The following is a 20,713-nucleotide window of genomic DNA, read 5'->3' on the forward strand; positions in this document are numbered from 1 at the left end:
ATTTACCAACCTCACGGGCGGATTCAGAGAGGGCCCATGGGACCCGCTCCCCCCCCCCCCCCTTGTGTCCAAAATATACATAAGATTTAATAAATCAATTGTTTTTTGGTTTGGCTGCGGGCTACCTACCCCGACCAAAAACTTGTCGGGCCCCCCTTTTCAAGATTCCTGGATCCACCACTGAACTTGGAAATCAACAATCGCCAAGAAAATCTAAATTACTAAGTATTTTAAAATTAAATGCAATTTTTACAGCGAATACACATTAATCTATAAAAACGAGTCTTAAAATTTCAGCACAGTTGATAAAATCAGGAAGCTGTATAATAAAATCTGAAATTAGAAAAATCTCGAATAGCCCCGGCTTTTAATTTGCCACGGCCCGGATTTCCTATTTTCAAACACTCTTTAAACTGGAACTCCGCGCATTTTTTTAAATAAAAGGACCAGTTTAGATGATGATAAAGAAGTTACCACTGCATAACATGAAACGACTAATGCATATAAAGATTTGACCACATCATATAACAAATTAACAACATCATATAATTAATTAACCACCTCATATAAAGATGTTACCACTGCAAAGCATGATTTAAGGAATATATATAATAATTTTACTATATAATATAATGATGTTAGTACTGCACATAATAGATTTTTCACTTCATGTAAAGGTGTCGCACTGAATGAAATTAACTTGGCACTCCACATGCAGCGGGTTTCATATAATGTAATGATTGCTTTATCACACGAATTATATTTGTACTGTATATATTGAATTCATCACATCACGGAAAGATTTCAGTAATGTATATTATGGAAAAACCACTGCATATAATGATTTTACAACATAATATATCGATATTATCACTTCATTACATTATTTAACCACTACATATAATGACATTGCCACTGAATATAATGATAAAACCACTGCATACAATAAAGTTATCAATGAAAATAATGATTTTATCACTGTATATAATGATAAAACCACTGCATATAATAAAGTTTTCAATGAATATAATGATTTTATCACTGTATATAATGATAAAACCACTGCATATAATAAAGTTTTCATTGAATACAATGATTTTACCACTATATATAATGACTTCACCACTTCACATAAAGGTTATACCACCTGAAAATGACCTTCAGGCAGCTATGGCGTTCCATACATTTACATATAGGACAATACATAGAAAGATACATAAATAGAAATAAATATGATTGAAAGGTCAAAGTAGCACTTATACTCTAAAAAGGGTAGTCTATAATTTAATATTTTTATAAAATATGAGATAGCACTTTCGCTGGATTAAAAGTTAAACTTTATAATATCATAGTTTTATAGTAAATTAACTCATTAAAAGGAATAAACATACTAAACATAAGAAACAGAAAACTGAAAACTTAAAATCTAAAAAAGAACTGAAATTAAAACTAAAAATTTAAGATCTGCAGGAGCCACATTTACAGGAATCTCCATTCCAGTTATTAATAAGACTTTTAAACTGATTTATTGTAGCTGCATTTCTAATGTCTTCTGGGAGTTCATTCCAGAGTTTGGCTCCTGCATATCTAAAAGAGTGTAGGCCATGTTTAGTAGTTCTTACCCTAGGTACCTGCACTGTATTACTTTTCCTAAAATGATATGATGTTTCTTTAAAAGTGAATAGATCAGACAGATAAGCTGGGCTTTCATTTTTTAAAATTTTAAAAACCTCTGTAGCCATTGTTCTTATTCTTCTAATTTTTAAAGTTGGTAAACCTGACTTAAGTAATAATTCTTCGTAAGTACTGTTTCCATCATCGTAAATAAATCTGAGAGCCCTTTCTTGATTTTTTTCGATTTTTCTTGTGTTATTTTCTCCACAGAAATGCCATACAACAGGACAATAATTAAAATTACTCATAATAAAAGAATAATAGATAGTTAATTTGCCCAGTTTGGTTAGGTGTTTACCTATCCGTTTTAATACATTAAGTTGTCTTGCTGCTTTTTTGCAAATGTTTGAAATATGGCTATAAAATTTTAATTGGCTATCAATTGTCACATCCAGGAGCTTAACCTCTTCCTCACACTTTATATTAGTACCATCCAAATTTATAGTGATGTTTTCTTTACAGGTTTTATTTCCTATTGAAAGTGCCTGAAATTTTTCTGGATTTGCTTTCATGTGATTGTTTGAGAACCAATTTATTAGATTTAGTCTTTCTTCTTCTAAAACTTTAATAACTTTGCTTAAATCAGAGTCTGAATGAGACAATGAATTGTCATCAGCATAGTTATATAACATGCCTTCATCAACAAAGCTAAAAATATCATTTAAAAATATGTTAAAAAGGACAGGGCCTATAATATAGAACCTTGGGGTACACCCTTATATATATCTTTAAAAGTGCTAAAAATATTCCCTACTCTTACACATTGTCTCCTATCTGACAAATAACTTTGTATAAGTGATAATGCAGAGTCTGAGAGGCCATACATTTTCATTTTCATCAGCAACAGGTTGTGTGGTAAACAATCAAAGGCCTTTGAGAGATCCATAAACACTGCAGCAGTGTACTTGTTATCATCAATGGCTTTTTTCCAGTCTTCAATGATTTTCATTAAAACAGTATTACATCCATAACCTGGCCTAAAAGCTGATAAATAGGGATGGAATATATTTTCAAAAAAATTCACCAACTGTGTGTATATTGCCCTCTCAAAAGTCTTTGAAATTGCTGGTAGAATGCTTACCGGTCTATAGTTACCAACTTCTAATTGACTATTTTTCTTATAAAGTGGTACAACCTGTGCCTCTGAGTTTTTTTTGGAAATTCACATTGTTCAAATGATTTATTAATTAGCATGGTGATTGGTTTTGCTATGGTTGGATTTGAGAGTTTGTGTCTTTACAGAGATACCGTCCTTTCCTGTTGCTTTTTTAATCCCAATTTTATTTATTTGCTGTTCAACAAAAGCAGTCTGTATAGGTTTAAATTCCATTAGATTTTCTGTATGTACTTTTTCAGAAATTGCTTTAATGCTAGGATGATTTTGATCAACTGTACAACTCCCTACCCCTATGTCTTTAGCAACATTCACAAAGAAATCATTAAAAGTTTCTGCCACCTCTGTTTGATTATTTATAATTTCTCCTTCCTTACTAAGTATAACATTTTTTTCAAAATGACTACCTTTATTTGTCAGGAATGGCTTAATAGTTGGCCAAAAGTCTTTATCTTTGGGTCCCCCTACACATCTCTCTAAAAAAAATAGTTTCTAACTGAATTCCTTTTAATCTTATTCACTAGATTTCTTTGCCTTCTAAACGTTTCCCAATTTTCATTTGACCCATTTTTACTATATTTATTAAGAAATATTTTTTTCAAATGCATGGCTTTCCTGAGTTCCTTATTCATAAATGGTGCTGGTTTGTGCATTTTTCTTCTTTGTTTAACTGGTATATGTTTATCAATAACCTCCATATAAACTGTTTCAAATATTCGCGTTTCAAATTATTCTGTGTCATACTGTGTCGATTTAAATTCTAAATTATCATGGCTGTATGATAAAATTTGAAATCTTTTGTTTAATAACTGCCAAATCCAAATAAATCATTCATTATTTTGTCATTGTTCTATCATTCATTGATATATATATATATATATATATATATATATATATATATATATATATATATATATATATATATATATATATATATATATATATATATATATATATATATATATATATATATATTTAAAGATCTTTAGAAAATAAATTTCAGCCACATCGTTGAATGCTATGATTTACTAGTATGATTTACAATACGATGTTTTTTTGTTCATAATTAAAATTTTGTATACGTGTTTTTAAACGTTAAGAATGATTATATGATACCAATTAATATATCGGTTAGATTTTAGCCTCAATTATATGTACAATAAGTTTCCATGGAATATTAATTTTCGTTAAAACAATAAATATTACTATGTCTTTTATTTCCTAAACAAAAACAAAATGGAATAATTTTTATATTTCAAGAAAATGAATGAAATATTTGGTAAAACTCCAGAGCTTCTGGGCCCTCACCAGCAGGCACGTAGTATCTGGGGAGCCTCCCCACTATTTATTCCCAAAACCTAACCTTTTACTATTGAAAAAATGTACATTGAAAGGGTGGACCCCCACTGTTTGTTGCACCATTGTTAAATCATGCATGGTAATTTGGTAATGTATTAATAAAAAAATTGGTTTGTGAAAGATGGCCTCCGCACCCCCCACCCCCTTCAACAAACACACACACACACAAGAAATAGGGCTTCGAATTTTGACAATCTTCCTCTTTTCGTCCTTGCTTGACAAAATTTTTAAAGTTGTAATTTTTTCCTGGCTGACAAAAGCTATATTACGTGCCTGACCAGAGCCTTAAAACACTGGGGGGGGGGGGGGGGAGGGGCTCAAGACACCCCCCCCAACCCCCTGTCGTTCTCTGCGTACACATCATTTCTATTCTGGGTACGCGCCTGGCAAACTCAGCCTGTCATATTCTGATTACTCAGCCTATACGGGCCTCGGGAAAACAGTTTGGATCTTGGGTCCGATAAAACGCATGTTGCCCTCAAACCAGATGATAAATGCACATGTATGTTATCACCTCTTTGTGGCACTTATCCCGAAGTTGATTCAATATGCTAGGGGTATATTTTACATACGAAACCGAGGCAACATAGTGACAAATATGTTGATGTTACAATGGTATCAACAATTTCCTTTAAAGTCAACGTTAATTTCGCAAATTTTATTGTCAAACAGTTTGGTTCGAGGGATCGGCAAAATGCCGAGAACACAGTCAATATATAAATGTTTTATTTTAACTTTTACTTTTTATTGGGATGTATCTAGAGCTGCATGCGTCCATGGTGTGAATTTCCGCGGATTTAACTTGGTCAATTCCGTAACTGTCGAACACGAGATACATGTATGATTGCGATCCTACGAAAGCCCATTGAGCTCATTTTGGTAGGTAAAAAAAAAAAATTTTTACTTTTTATTGGGATGTATCTAGAGCTGCATGCGTCCATGGTGTGAATTTCCGCGGATTTAACTTGGTCAATTCCGTAACTGTCGAACACGAGATACATGTATGATTGCGATCCTACGAAAGCCCATTGAGCTCATTTTGGTAGGTAAAAAAAAAAATTTTTTCGCGTTATAACGCGAAACTTTCGCAAATAAAACGCGTAACTTTCGCGAATAAACGCGTAACTTTCGCGTTATAACGCGTAACTTTCGCGAATAAACGCGAAACTTTCGCGTTATAACGCGAAATTATACATATATAGTCAAGTTACTCAGGAACCTGTGATCTTGATTGACAGATAAAAAACATGAACGCAGAGGGGGACTTCTATGAATTTATAAATGACATTTCTTCAGAAGATGTAAAAGAGAATTGATGCGAGAAATGGATAGATTAGTGTTGATTTTGCATTTAATCTCAAAACCCTACTAATTAATTAAATGAATATTCCTTTAAAGATTTCCTTGTTTTTCACTTGTTTAATCAAAGAAATTCTGTAGACTAATTTTTTTTTTCTCAGGAAGATCTCCACTCGTTGCCTTCTTTGAATTAATTGTCAATGTGTTCGTAAGTAATGGTATGACCAAGTGGTGCAACCTTAAAATACAATGTTGTATTTCTACAGTGAGTCTATCGGAGATGAAATATTTGATACGAATATTTGTCATCCAATTTTCACATTAGGTTACTCATATGATGTGACACAATTGTTCCGTGAAATATACAAATTTACCTCATTGTTGTCAATTTTCTGAGATCTTTTATTTCAAATTCTATACAGAGTGTTCAATCTATAATTAAAATTAGACTTGTATTTTCTCTACCATACGCTTCAACACTTGTATTGAACAGCATTGAGAAAGACAAAATGTGACGGCAAAAAAGATTTAGAAAGAGGAAAGACACATTCAATGGCGAGAAAACATAAAATTTCAGCTCGTGATAATCCAAGTTCAAAATAGTCTTTCGTTTTTCACTGTGATGAATAAACTAGATCATTAATAAGTAAAACAAACCGTAGACTTATGCAAATGTCTCTGTTTTACAGGGAAAGTTTCGCGTTATAACGCCAAAGTTTCGCGCTTATTCGCGAAAGTTTCGCGTGATAACACGAAAGTTACGAGTTTATTCGCGAAAGTTTCGCGTTTATTCGCGAAAGTTTCGCGTTTATTCGCGAAAGTTTCGCGTTTATTCGCGAAAGATTCGCGTTATAACGCGAGATTTTCGCGTTATAACGTAAAACGCGAAAACGTTTTAACGTAATAACGCGAAAAATATATTTTTTTTATCTACGAAAATGAGCTCAATGGGCTCTCGTACGATCCCTCCTATATACAGGATGAAAAAGAAAAAAAAAACTTTATACCGGTCTAATATCTCACTTAGCATTCCAACTTACGTTGACGTTTCTGGACCCCTCAGTAAAACATTTGAAATGTTAGACTTTTTAAAGTATAGATTTATTTGGGAAATAATTTTTAAAGTATATACATGTATATCAAATAGACAATGATATACATGTACGTGTACCTGTATTGCTACATAGATAAGGGAAGTCGACGATGGAAAAGTTGAAGTCATTACATTTATCAAAGCTTGATGTTAGTTTAACATCAAAGTCTTACTATATAGTAAAACATCCAAATATGAAACAGACGTGTCAAACTCCGTAGTGTCTTTTATTCCAATTTTAGTGGGATATATTGAATAGATGATTGAATGAATGTGAAACATTTTGTCAATCAGTTATAGTTAAAACGTCGTCCAACGATATATCAAGATGTCGAATTGAAGGCCACGGCATATTTCTTTTGATATCAGGCATGTAGTATCAGGGGGGGGGGGCGGGGGGTTGCCCCCCCCCCCACTTTTTTCCAGACAAAAGTTTTTCTATAGGAAATGTTCATTGAAAGTCCGGTTGCCCCCCCCCCACTTTTGCTTGCAGTATTCTGAAATAAGGGTAATATAAGGGGAATGCAGTGTTTGAGTAAAAAAAAAATGGTACTAGAAGAAGTTGGAACCTACCCCCATCCCCACCCCCGAATTAGGATTTTCGAGTTTACAAAATTTTCCTTTTTTTTGTCAAGTTCTTTCAGATATAAAGTTGAAAATTGTTTCCTCGGGTTGCCCCCCCCCCCCCTTCAAAAACGGTGCTACATCACTGGATATATATATAGAAGTTTTTGAATAAATTCTGAATACGGGTCAGTAGATGGGCACGATTAGTAACCTTGAGAATTCCAACATGTTGCTGCATGGAAGACCGTATACCTTAAGACCATAAGTCAATTTTTTTTTCTTTCGAGAATTTTGTTTTTTTTTACTTCACATACATTTCTCAAAAATTACTTAATTCCCCCCCCCCCCTTTTTAATCCTGTTATTTAATATAACTTTCAAGTGTCAGTTTATAATGAATATACAATTTATGAATGACTGAAATTTTAATTAAGTCTAACAAAAATTTCTTGACCCCAGGGCCTGGTCTCCAAAGACTAGAAATTATTGCCAGGACTGAGGAACTCAAGCATCCTTTTAATATCAGCCTCATATTACTTGCATGTAGAATCAGAATTATGTGTAATAAAATAAATTTGTAAATGGTCAGTCAAAGAAATGAAAATTTCCGAGTTCTATTTTCATTGAAGAAGCAGTTGTCTATATACTAACTAGGGCAACCTCTAGGAACGATGAGAATGTACTTGTACTGACGACATTTGAATTTCGTAGAAGAATTCACGATACTGTCATGATGTAAATTTTCAATTTACCGGATTGCATTAAATTCGAAAGAATGGAGGCGTACAAGACTAGAACAAACCTCGCTCTAAGGCAAGATATTTTTCATTTCTAAGTCACGGAAAAGATAAATTTTTATTTTCAAAAATGTTGTTGTCTTTATACTTTTTTCACATTTGGTTCCTTTATTTTATTAAATTAGTTATTGAAAAGTAATTTTTTTTAGTTGTTTCTAAGTACGTAAAAAAGGGAAAAAAGTCACACATATATACATGTTTTTAAGCATGTAAAAAGAAGAAAAGGGGCCTCACATATGATTCTAACTCTCTCCAAAGCTCGCGGTATATGACGCAATGTTAAACACGTTAAGCACTACCCTACAAAGTCTTCTTATTGTAGAAGTTTGTCAGTATAGCTTAAATACATAAATTTGTCGAAGCATATATAATTTTTCAGAAATGTTCGATTTTCATATAAATGGGTTAAGACTCTATGTTTTGCAACATAAAATAGATTTTATTTTCATACGTTTTCCCGTCTTTTAAACATTAATGTAGAATGGATTCTTTACCCATATATATTCAAAAACAAATTTATGGCTCCAATAGACCCATTTTCCATCAAATATGTTTAATTTTCAACTTGAAAGAACAAATTATCAATCAAAAAGTTATTCAATTAAATGACTGAATCAACTGTGTTTAAGATGACAGTACTGACAGCATATAATTTTTGAAAAATATAACTTTTCCAATGAACTTTAAAAATTGAGAAATATTGTCTCAGTGCATGCGGGCGATTGTCCTCACCTTGTTCGCCTTTATTCTTTACAACATATCGATACGTTTTTTGGAGGAACAATTCACTTTAGCGGACTATGTAATTTGTCTCTGCAATGATAACAACCTTTTATCCCTGTATTATATGAAACAAACAATCATTAATTTTATTGCATGCATATTGAGTGCGTTTTTGCATTGAACACCTAGAACCAGGCCAAAAAATGCAGAGGTCAGAAAATTGATTCTAAAAATATAGTCATTTTCTATCTTGTCAATCGCCCAGTTTCGAAGCCTTCAGAACGGGATGCTTTAAAAATAAACGCTCGAAAATACCATTTTAGAAACAAAATGAATTGTTTACGTATATCTGTTGAAAGTAATGCTCTGAAAATGTGAAAAGTTAACAGATAGCACACGAATGACAGACAGACAGATGGACCGACGGACCCCGGACATTCTTCGATCAGAAAAGCTTACCAGGGCGTTTGGCTCAAGTGATCTAGAAGATATGTGGACGAGAGTCCCCCCCCCCCCCCCTCCCCTGGTTGAATTTGCAGAGTTATTAAATATATATATACTGAAGCAAATGTGGTCCCGCCACCACACCACCACGAAATAGTTTTTTCACGTTTAGAAATGGACTTTACGTTGTTTTTTTTTTTTTCGCTTGTCAAGATGTTTCTGGGTTGGAAATTTTTTGACTCGGGCGGACCTCCCCTGGAAAAAATTCCTTGATCCTCACCTTTAGGTATTTTCCGGGGATATTTGAAATCAACATGCTTCACAACGTTTAAAGGATATTATAATTATATGTCTAAATCAAGAGTTTTTTTAAAAGTAAAATTGTTTTAATTCTTCTACAGACCCATCAAGTGATTTTTTTGAATCAATACGAAGAAAAACTTAACTTGTTTTACATTTTTAAAAATGTTCCAAGTAGGTATACTTAGGAAAGAAATGGACGATCTCATTAAAACATTCAGCATGACTGTCTACGGCTAGCTGAGGATTCATTAAATTTTGGTTGATAAGGAATTTCGATCCCCCTCCCTAAAATGGCTTCCTACAGGCCTGTCACTAATAAACTAGAGAGAGACGAGGAGGGGAGAAATTATATAAAATTTTTATATGTTGTCATTTTTGTTATTTAATAATACATTGAATGAAACTGAGAACAATTTTCGAAGACAATACATATACACGTTTTCTGATATATGCAGCCAGGAATATAGAATATTCTGATGAATATACTGATGAAGAGAGCTTGAAATACAAGTACACTGAACTAAATACTGAACCAAATCCATTAGACTTTTTGTTTACTCAAGATGAAATAGAACAAAGCATTTTAAAGCTGAAAAATGGTAAAAGTGCTGGGCCTGACTTAATTTTAAATGAGTTTATTAAAACAAACAATACTACCCTTTTACCTGTCCTTACAAAACTGTTTAATATTCTACTTAAAAATGGAAAAATGCCCAAAGAATGGAACCTTTCACTTATAACATCATTATACAAAAATGGTGACCCTAATAATACAAACAATTATAGGGGTGTCAGTGTTACAAGTTGTTTAGGAAAACTTTTTACAGGCCTTCTACAGAAACGCTTAGATAATTATCTTGAGTCAAATATCCTACTAAGTCAATATCAATCTGGATTTAGAAAAGGTCATAGGACCACTGACAATATATTTGTACTAAAAACACTTGTAAACAAATATCTTTATACAAAGAAACAGAATTTATATGTGTGCTTTGTAGATTTTTCAAAAGCATTTGATACTGTGTGGAGATCTGCACTTTTATACAAATTGAATAAAAAGGGTATTGGTGGTAACTTTCTCAAACTTTTGACAGACATGTATACAAATACATACTATTCTTGTAAAAAGGACAATCAAATGAGTGAAAAATTTAAAGCCAATAGAGGAGTCAAACAAGGTGATAATTTAAGTCCAACACTTTTCAATATCTTTGTTGATGATTTTGCGAATTATCTTAAAAATGTAAGCACATATCCTGCATATCTAGATACTATGCCAATAAATCATATGTTTTTTGCTGATGATCTTGTCCTTGTATCAGAATCAGAAGTTGGTCTACAAAACTGTATAGATGTTTTAGGAAAATATTGTTCAGACTGGAAATTGTGTGTTAATATGGATAAAACAGATGTTATGATTTTTTCAAGAAAAACAGATGATGAAACATCATTTAGATTTTATTACAATCACCAAATGATTAACATAACGAATGAATATAAATATTTGGGTGTTGTGTTCAGATCTGATGGAAAAATGAAATTTGCAGCTGAACAACTATCAGAACGTGCTAGGAAAGCATATTATGCTATTAAATCAAATTTTCCTGCAAACATTAATTTTTCAGCTGAAATTATGTTAAAATTATACCAGTCAATGATAATACCAATTATTACATATGGATCTGAAGTATGGATAACTGACTTCAAATGTGATTTAATGTCTTCAGACCAATTTCCTTTTGAAAAAACACAACACTTAATATTTAAAAACATACTAGGGGTACATAGAAAGGCATCAAATCTTGCTGTTTTATGTGAATTGGGTCGTTTTCCTTTGTACTATTTATGTTATGAATATATGTTTAAATATTTTAAGAGACTTAAGGAAATGGAAAACAAACATGATTATAATAATTATTTAGTGATATCTGCATTTAAAGAAGACAAAAAACTTGTATCTAGAATATCTTGGCAAAGAAAACTGTCTTCATTACTACAAAAATTAAATATCACTTCTTTGGATATTTCTCACACAACCTTGAAAAACAAATTACAAGAGCATTACCAAAACAAGATACATGAACAACTGAAAAATATAAGCAAATCAAACTCTGGAAAGTTAGCTTTTTATAGTAAAATTGTAATTCAAAATGAATACAAATTGCAAAGTTATTTAAAGCTGCCTTTAAAGAAAAGTTTTAGATGTGTATTAACAAAATTAAGGATCAGTGCCCATCCATTGTATATTGAAACGGGCAGATACTGTAAACCCCCTATTCCTAGAGAAAAACGTTTATGCTATTCACGTAAATTATTTATTGAAGATGAAAAACATTTTGTTCTATACTGTTCAAAGTATGACCAATTTAGATGCAATTATACTGATATATTTAATGTAAACACATATACTAGTGATAATCCCATTAGAAAAATTGTCAATCCTACAAATATTACAACTGCTAGAAGGATATGTTGTTTTTTGAAAAAGTGCTTTGACACCAGAAAAGAAAGTCAGCAATGAATACTTAGAAATATGTGAATATACTCTACATTATTTTGTTCAACTCACATTTGTCACTTTGTATATGTATGTATTATTCTTCTTAATTTGTTTTATGTCATGACTGTATGCCGACATGGTAATTGTCAATAAAGTGAATTGAATATTCTTGATAAGATGACGGATAGAAAAGATCGATAGGAAAGGGGGGGGGGGGGGGTAGAGGGCATAAAATTAAATGCTGAATTGTGATGTACGTATATAAGTATTGACTATACAACATCGACGTACATAGTTGACATACATGTGTATATATTGTACTTTGGTCTTTCTGTGTCAATTTTTTTTACACGCAAAAAAAAAAAAAAAAAAAAAAAAAAAAAAAAAAAAAAAAGTTAAACTTTAATATCGAATACAATGTCTCTAAAGAACTATCAGATTTTTATTCCACCCTCACACTGGAAATTATATCTAAGTACATATGTATTAGTATATATATCTGTGTATTATAATTAATTTTATGCATGTACATTATGACCGCAATATGTATGAAAAAATACAATCAATACGGTTCTTTTAATAATTAGATAATATTAAAGATAAAAATTATATATAAACTTGCATAATCAAGTGAGCTATTTACGTTACTGCGTGTGTAACTGTATATAGCGGTCAAGTGGACTGGTACGATTTAGTTATATATACATGTATTATAGCTGTAGATATGAACGGTTACCGTATGATATTACACATAACACATACAGCTTTACTGTGATTATTGTCTTATTTCAAAATCAATGTCAGATTTTCCAGTTTTTGAAATCAGGGAATCCTTATATACTAAATTACTCAGAAAAATATGTCTTTTTATCTTAACTATCTCAGATATATCTAAACCCCCCTCCCCTCCGCCCCGAAATCGCTGGATGAGAGACAAGGGAAAAGGAGGAGGGGTAAATTCCTTCTTCAGTATACCTTACATGTTAGAATATTACATTTTCTCAAGTTCCAAATTATTTAACATTTTCTCGAGAAAGGTGGCTAACAAGTGTTTTATTTCTGCATATGTTATAATGGCTAGTATGGTACCCGTACCCCCCCCCCCCCCCTCCCGAACAGGCACGTAGCATGTATAGTTTTTTTTTTTCAAAGGGGGGGGGTAAGCTGAATGGCACATAAAAGTGTATCAGTGGAACCCCCCCCCCCCCCCGCTTCGTTCTCCCGCCAATATATATTCATGCAATGTTTGAATTAATCTATATAGAGAATGAATCTTCATGTTAAAAAAATCATTAATTTCATTGAATTTTTAAAAACCTAAATTTATATATTAAAGTATATATATTATTTTTGGCTCCCTTATATTACTATTTGAGTTTAAAATTAACGAATGCAGAATTTTCCTCCTGTTAAAAAATTTAAAAAAAATCGTAGAGTGCTGTACACAATCATTTTTTTCAATAAAATAAAAATTTTCATATCCAATTGTTACCCTGGCCTGGCAGAATCTAAAAAGAACAGGAGAGGTGAAGTACGTTACGTTTATTTGGCGGGTTTCAGCAACAATAAAAAGTCTAACACAAGATACGCATTATTATACATACATACACTCATTTAGTCTAGGGGATTTACAACTACTAATTTACTATGACATCAAAATATCACTGACTAGAATAAAACATGTGGCTAGTAGATTCCGTTTGATAAGTTATCAATAAAATATTTTATAATACCATATCTTTATGTCCGAAACAGCCAAAACACATTTACATCTGTATTTGTTGACGTTTTGTCTCAAACCGGAAACAGATTACACTACTCTAAAACATGACTCTAATCCGTGCAACTCAACTAATTCCGGAAACAAATGAAATTGTATATATTCTTTAGAAAATCAAATCTATATGTTTAGCAAAAACTTTCTGTGATTATAACATAACAATTCTGTACATATAACCTGTTCACTATTGTTTAAACTCAAAATAAAGACTTTTCACTGAACTCTACCCACGTGACTAGACCATGCTGCATCAAAATACTAGCGAATACATTGAAATTCACCTAATCGCAATATTTTGAGAAACAAAATGTCTTATATCAAACATATTATATATCAAGAAAACAGTTACAAACATGTTAACATGTACAAATTTATGTTCTTACCTAAAAAGAACAGGAGAGGTGAAGTACGTTACGTTTATTTGGCGGGTTTCAGCAACAATAAAAGTTTAACCCAAGATACCCCACATTCCGGATTTACACACATCCAAGAGTTATCTCTCTTTGATCATAAATTCTATAACAGACTAATACATTATACAAAAAAATGGGGGTGGCTGAAACCCAATATAAACTACGTCACACACTCCCCTACAAAATTGAATGTCGTCCCGACATTAACAATTACAATGAAACACTCTTTGTAATTAAAATAAAGCAACATTATCAGGCTTCTGTTTTCCACAGAACAGTATACTGTATTATCATTACATAGTCCCTTTAACAACATACATATGCAACTTGCTCTATTATACCCAAATGTCTACAACTGGCCAAATTGCAGACAACACTCTAAAATGTCCTAAGTATACATAAAGCTAGACACTAAGGTTACATTTACTCTGTCGCATACATGTACATGGCCCATATAACAACCATTAACTAATGAAATTTGACAATACTTGATAAATGCTATAATTAGCATGTGATTCATATCACTCATGATATTATTAAATAAACATACATGTATTGATTTCACGAGGGCATTTGCCCTTAAAGCTGTAAAACATGACAGTCTACTAATATGTGAAAATCTACACAAAAATTTCAAAATCTGGTTTAATGGTCTGCACATATGATGGTTTCCCTAACTGATCATATGTAAACTTCCTGGGAGGTTTGGTTGCTCTCCTAGGTCTTTCTGAATGATAGTCTTCAGTCTCGCTTGTTTGTTCAACATCTGGCTCCGCACATCTATCCTCAGAATTTGGGTCCTCCTGATCATCAGATTGTCTATCTGAGCTATGGGCTGACTTGAAACTATCACCAGAACTGTCAGAAATCACAACCGGTTCCTCAGAATGAGAGTCACAAGGATTCTCTACTTCAATTACCGAGTCCGAGCTATCATTTTCTGTAATATGCTGCTGAGGCACAAACGGTTCTGCATGTGGATTTAAAGAGATCCCTCCAAAATCAATTGATCCATCAGAATCAGAGGAGCTGCCGTCAGCATCATAAACTGTCACTGGGACTGCAGGTTTAAAGGGTTGTTTAATCCGGCAGGTTTTTTTCTTCTCCTTATGTCCAGACTCTACGGGTAGAGAATTGCACTGCCTCAACAGGTTCCTGTGAAGTCTCCTGATACCACCCTGTCCTGACTTCTTCCTCACCTCGTACACTGGTGTATCCTCATTTACTTGCTTTAGTACCACATACACATCCTGCTCCCAGTATGACCTTAATTTCCCTGGCCCTCCTTTTTCCAACAGGTTCTTCACCAATACATGGTCTCCAGGATACAATCGTGCGCTCAATAGTGCCTTGTCATACTGACGCTTTCCCTTATCAGACATCTTCATTGCTTGCTGTGATGCAACTTTGTAAACCTCTTCCATGCGAGCTTTCCACTGAGTGACATACTGTGAGTAAGTCCGCTTTGATTCTGAATGCTGTAGCTCAGGAAAAACTAGGTCAATGGGCAGTGTTGGATGACGTCCAAATAACAAGAAGAATGGTGCATATCCAGTTGATTCATTCTTCGTACAATTGTATGCATGAACGACTTTGTTTAAATGAGATTTCCAGTCAGATTTGAAAGATGGTTCTAGAGTTCTTAACATTTGTAACAAAGTTCTATTGAAACGCTCCACCTGGCCATTTCCTTGCGGGTGGTAGGGTGTTGTACGAGAGTGATGAATTCCACACAGCTTCTGGAACTCAAAGAAAAATCTGTTCTCAAATTCACGTCCCTGATCATGGTGAAGTCTGCTAGGCATTCCAAACCTTAGCACAAAATCATTGAACACTTTTTCTGCTGCGGTCTTAGCCGATTTGTTCCTGGTGGCATACACCTGGGCGAAGCGAGTATAGTGGTCCATCACCACAAGAATATATTCATATCCCCCTTTGCAGCGCTCCAAATGGAGGAAATCAATTGAGACCAGTTCCAATGGACAAGTCGTAGTTATCGGTTGTAGTGCTGCTTTGCGCGGAAGATGTGGTCTTTTGTCCTTGATACAACAACACTCCTGAGTGACATATCGCTCAATCTCTGAACCCATGTGCGGCCAGTAGAATCGATCCCTTGCGCTACTCAATACTCTCTCTGCTCCTAAGTGTCCTAGATCGTCATGTAAATGTTTAAGGGCTAATTTCCTATAACATTTTGGAAGTACCAGCTGTTGTATTTGTCCTTCTCGAGGTAGTGAAATCTCCCTCCTAAGTAATCCATTGACCATCTTCAACTTTGGCCATTCTCGTAGTAAACACTTGGAAGCAGAGCTCCATCCTTTGGTTACTTCCTTTGACGGTCTTGTCCCCTTTTGTACAAAAGGAATTATAAGCCCAATGTCTGGGTCCTTACTCTGTTCCTTTGTTAAGGTAGCACTGCTAACAGAAGTAAAGGTTCCACCCTGAAGTTTCTCTTCCTCAGCTTCAGCCTCTTTAACTGGTGCACAAATACTGCCACAAACAGTCTCGTCTAACCTTACTGCTGACACAATGGCATCAATGGTGTCAGGGGAACAACTTTCTGTAAACTTGGACACATCAAGGGGCATGCGACTGAGTCCATCTGCGTCACTGTTTTTCACACCGGGCTTGTAGTGGATATGGAATCGGAAATCTGCCAACATGGAAACCCACCTTAATCTCGTAGCATCTAGCTTTGGGGCGGTGAATACATATCGCAATGGGTTATAGTCACTGTACACTTCAAAATGAGTGGCATAGTAAAGGTAATCTCTAAATCGCTCTGTCACTGCCCATTTGAGTGCTAGGAATTCTAATTTTCCGGAGTGAAGGTGGTAGTTTTGTTCAGCTGGTGTCAGTGTCCTAGACGCATAAGCAACTACAGCCAGCTTGTCATTATCCTGTTTCTGATAAAGGATAGCTCCCAAGCCCATTTGTGATGCATCAATGTGGAGAGTATAAGGTTTGTTGAAATCAGGATAAGCCATCACTGGTGGGTGAAGTAGGACATCAATGAGATCCTCTAAGATACTTTGGTGTTCAGCTGTCCATGTAATCCGCACTGATGAACTCTTCTGTCCTGATTTCTGAGACTTGGTTTTCTTCTGCTTCTTCCCCAATAAGGGTGCATCATTGTCACCTTTCAGTAAATCGTAGATGGGTTTTGCTCTACGGGAGAAATTTGGGATATAACTCCTGTAATATCCGATAAAGCCCATCACTTTCCGTACATCTCCAACTGTTTGAAACCTCTGATCCTTTAATTTCAACACTGCCTCCTGGTCATTTGGGTCTACAGTATGACCCTGTGTAGTGACTAGGTGACCCAAGTAACGGATCTGTTTCTGAAAGATATGGCATTTACTAGGTTTCAATTTCAGTCCCTTCTCCTTCATACGACGCAACACACACTGAAGGTCATTCAAATGAGCCTCAAAAGAATTACTGTACACCAAAATGTCATCTAAGTATGGGAGGCAACACTTATCTCTGAGTCCTTCTAGAGCTTCATTCATGTATGCTTGGAATATTCCAGGAGCACCTGTTAGTCCAAATGGAATACGATTCCACTCGTACTGTCCCCATGGTGTCACAAATGAAGTGTACTTTCTGCATTCCTCTTTCACAAAACCCTGATGGTATGCTTTACTTTGATCAAGAAGTGAGAACCAGCGACTTCCTCCCAAGGAATCGAGTGCATCCTGTACTCGTGGAATTGGATGTTGGTTGTGGACAGTTTTTGCGTTTAACTTCCTATAGTCAACACATAAACGGAGTGATCCGTCCTTCTTCCTTACACACACAATAGGACTAGAGTATGGGGATGTTGATCTTCGAATCCAACGTTTCTGTAACAAGTTGGCAATATAATCTTTAACTTCTTGGTAAAGAGGCCTCGGTACAGCCATGTAAGAACTATGCACTGGTTCTTTGTCCATCAGTTCTAACTCCAACTGCAGATCCACGGCACAACCGATATCATCATCATCACATGTAAACGCCTCACATTCCTCCCTCAATAGCTCCTGGACTTTCTTTTTCTGGTCTGGGGTAAGGGAACAGTTTGAAAGATCAACAGGCGGATCCCACTTTTCACAATTTTTAGTACTCACTTTATTTACTACTGTCTGAACACTATTAGATCCTGTAGTCTCAAAGTGAATTGATGAACAAATCCTTTCAACATGTCCTAAAGGTGTTCCTTTTGGGAGGACAGAGTCCATTTTGGATGGATTAGACAACAACAATTTGACGTGTCTAGTACGCTTTGGCTTCACATCAATGAGCATTTCCTGTGATGTAACTCCATAGGCATCCAATTCTTGAGACGGAATGAAGACAGCCTTAGTGCCATGCTGAAGTTGTCTGGTCTTGAATGGTACTTTGACGATTATCGACGACTGCCTTGGTACGGTTATATTCCTGCGTCCTACCTTGACCATTCCCAGTGTTCCGTCTCCCGTGTCTTTCAACTCCCGGTAGAGGGCGTTGACCTGAGCCTCATCAGCCGCTGGAAGAGTACACTTTAACAAGTCAACAGCATCACTACTATGTACAGTTTGTAACAGGTGTTGTATAATATTATACCCAAGAATAGGTTCATTCATACCAGATACATTGGTGATCAGAAAAGGCACCTGAATTTCACTACCTTGTTTTAACAATTTCAAACTGACAGTAAGAACACCTTCAATAGGTATATCTGAGCCCGAGGCAGATACTAATGAAAATTTCTCCGACTGTAAAAATTCTTCAACACTCTTAACACTTTCAACTACATCTGGACAATAATTCATGACCCATGACTTACTTAACAGTGAAACTTGGGCCCCTGTATCCCACAATGCTTTCACAGGTTTCTCATTCAATAATACACAAACATGACATGGCTTACTGACAAGTTTTACAATGTTCGGCCCAATATCATAAACATCACCTTTGATTTCATTTACAGAAATTGCAGAAAAATTGTTAGGTTGACATTCAGCAAAAAATTTTGTGTTCATATATTTGACAGCATTACAAATTTTCTTATGTTCAACCCAATGTGCTTTTTGACAATTTACACTACAATATGTGGCTAAATGACAACTTGTGCAAACTTTGATAGTTTCACTTGACAATTGACGATGACATGATAAACAACTCTTGGGACATTCCATTTGCTGGGCCGCCAACTGTCCCTCTAAGACGACCCGCTGCGGTTTCCCGATGGGTGAGACTTCCTGTTTGGGCACTGTTGTCGACGATGACCGGATCCACCACATGTCCAGCAGTGGTCGCAACGCTTGCCGGTGGCTTGGCAGTCGGCACATCCTGGTCTGCTCCTTGCGTTTACTGGTTGCGTCCTCACATCACTTTGGGAATGTCCTACTATTTCTTTCAGTTTATTCATCTCGAGCCGTAAAGATTTAATTTCACTCGCAAGGTCATTTTTCACGGCCTCTTTCACAGAGTTGATCTCCAAGGTAGAGTTAATTTGAGACACCGAGTGTTTAGATTGGAGTTTGTTAAGTCTTTCACTCTCTTGTATAAGAATCTGATTCAGCTCATGCATGAGCTCTGCATCTGATATAGTCACTTTGTCCAAATGTTTCCTCATCTCATGTCGTAATGTTGTGTCCCGTAACCCTGTGTAAACTGTTCTTCTGAATAGACCAGCAACCAGTTCTGGACTGTATTTGAGTTCACTGTTATCTTCCTGCGAAGCAAACAGAATCCGGTTCCTGAGGTCCATCACACGCAAAAGGAAATCATTAGGGTTTTCCTTCGGATTTTGGGTCGCGCTGGCAAGTTCACTGTACAACTCAGTAGCATTTTTTTCTGCATAGTGTCCTCTTAGAATACTCCTCAGAGTAGCCAGATTTATGTCAGGTCGTCCATCAAGGTAACTACGAAGACTCGAGGATGGAACAACTGCCTTGATCACCCCATCAATAATGTCAACCTCCGAATATCCCTTCTGTTTACCAGTTTCAATTTGTCGAATTAGGCTTGTGTAAGATATCCCTGCCTTACAATCAACCTGGCCACTGATTTTAAAGTCCTTATGTAGCTTTACCGCTGTGGGATTTTCTTTCTTGACTTCCGGTTTCTTTTCTATTTCTTCTTCAGAAATCCCTGGAGACTTAGTGTCCTTCACACTTGCAGTTTCCGCTTTCATACCCACAGTTTTTTCAAGTTCTTTCTGAGCTGCCTCTGCTAAAGTATATTTTACTGAGAGCAATGTGGTTCCAGACTGTGCGCCTTCCATCTCCTTCATGAAGAATTTATCTGCCTGCATAGCCACCACTAGTCGACCCTTGGAAGCATCAACAGTCTCCCCGAATTCCTCCAGAATTCCCTTCAGTACGTCCAGTGGTGCCATCATCAGCTTTGACCTCACCCCCAACATTTCCTCTGTCAACTCTGCCATGATAAGAATCCCGGACGAGCCCCCAAAATGTTACCCTGGCCTGGCAGAATCTAAAAAGAACAGGAGAGGTGAAGTACGTTACGTTTATTTGGCGGGTTTCAGCAACAATAAAAAGTCTAACACAAGATACGCATTATTATACATACATACACTCATTTAGTCTAGGGGATTTACAACTACTAATTTACTATGACATCAAAATATCACTGACTAGAATAAAACATGTGGCTAGT

The sequence above is a fragment of the Saccostrea echinata genome, unplaced genomic scaffold, assembly GCF_033153115.1.
Source record: "Saccostrea echinata isolate AGI-Se365-2 ecotype Australia unplaced genomic scaffold, CSIRO_AGI_Sech_v1 ptg000017l, whole genome shotgun sequence".
Taxonomy (NCBI): domain Eukaryota; kingdom Metazoa; phylum Mollusca; class Bivalvia; order Ostreida; family Ostreidae; genus Saccostrea; species Saccostrea echinata.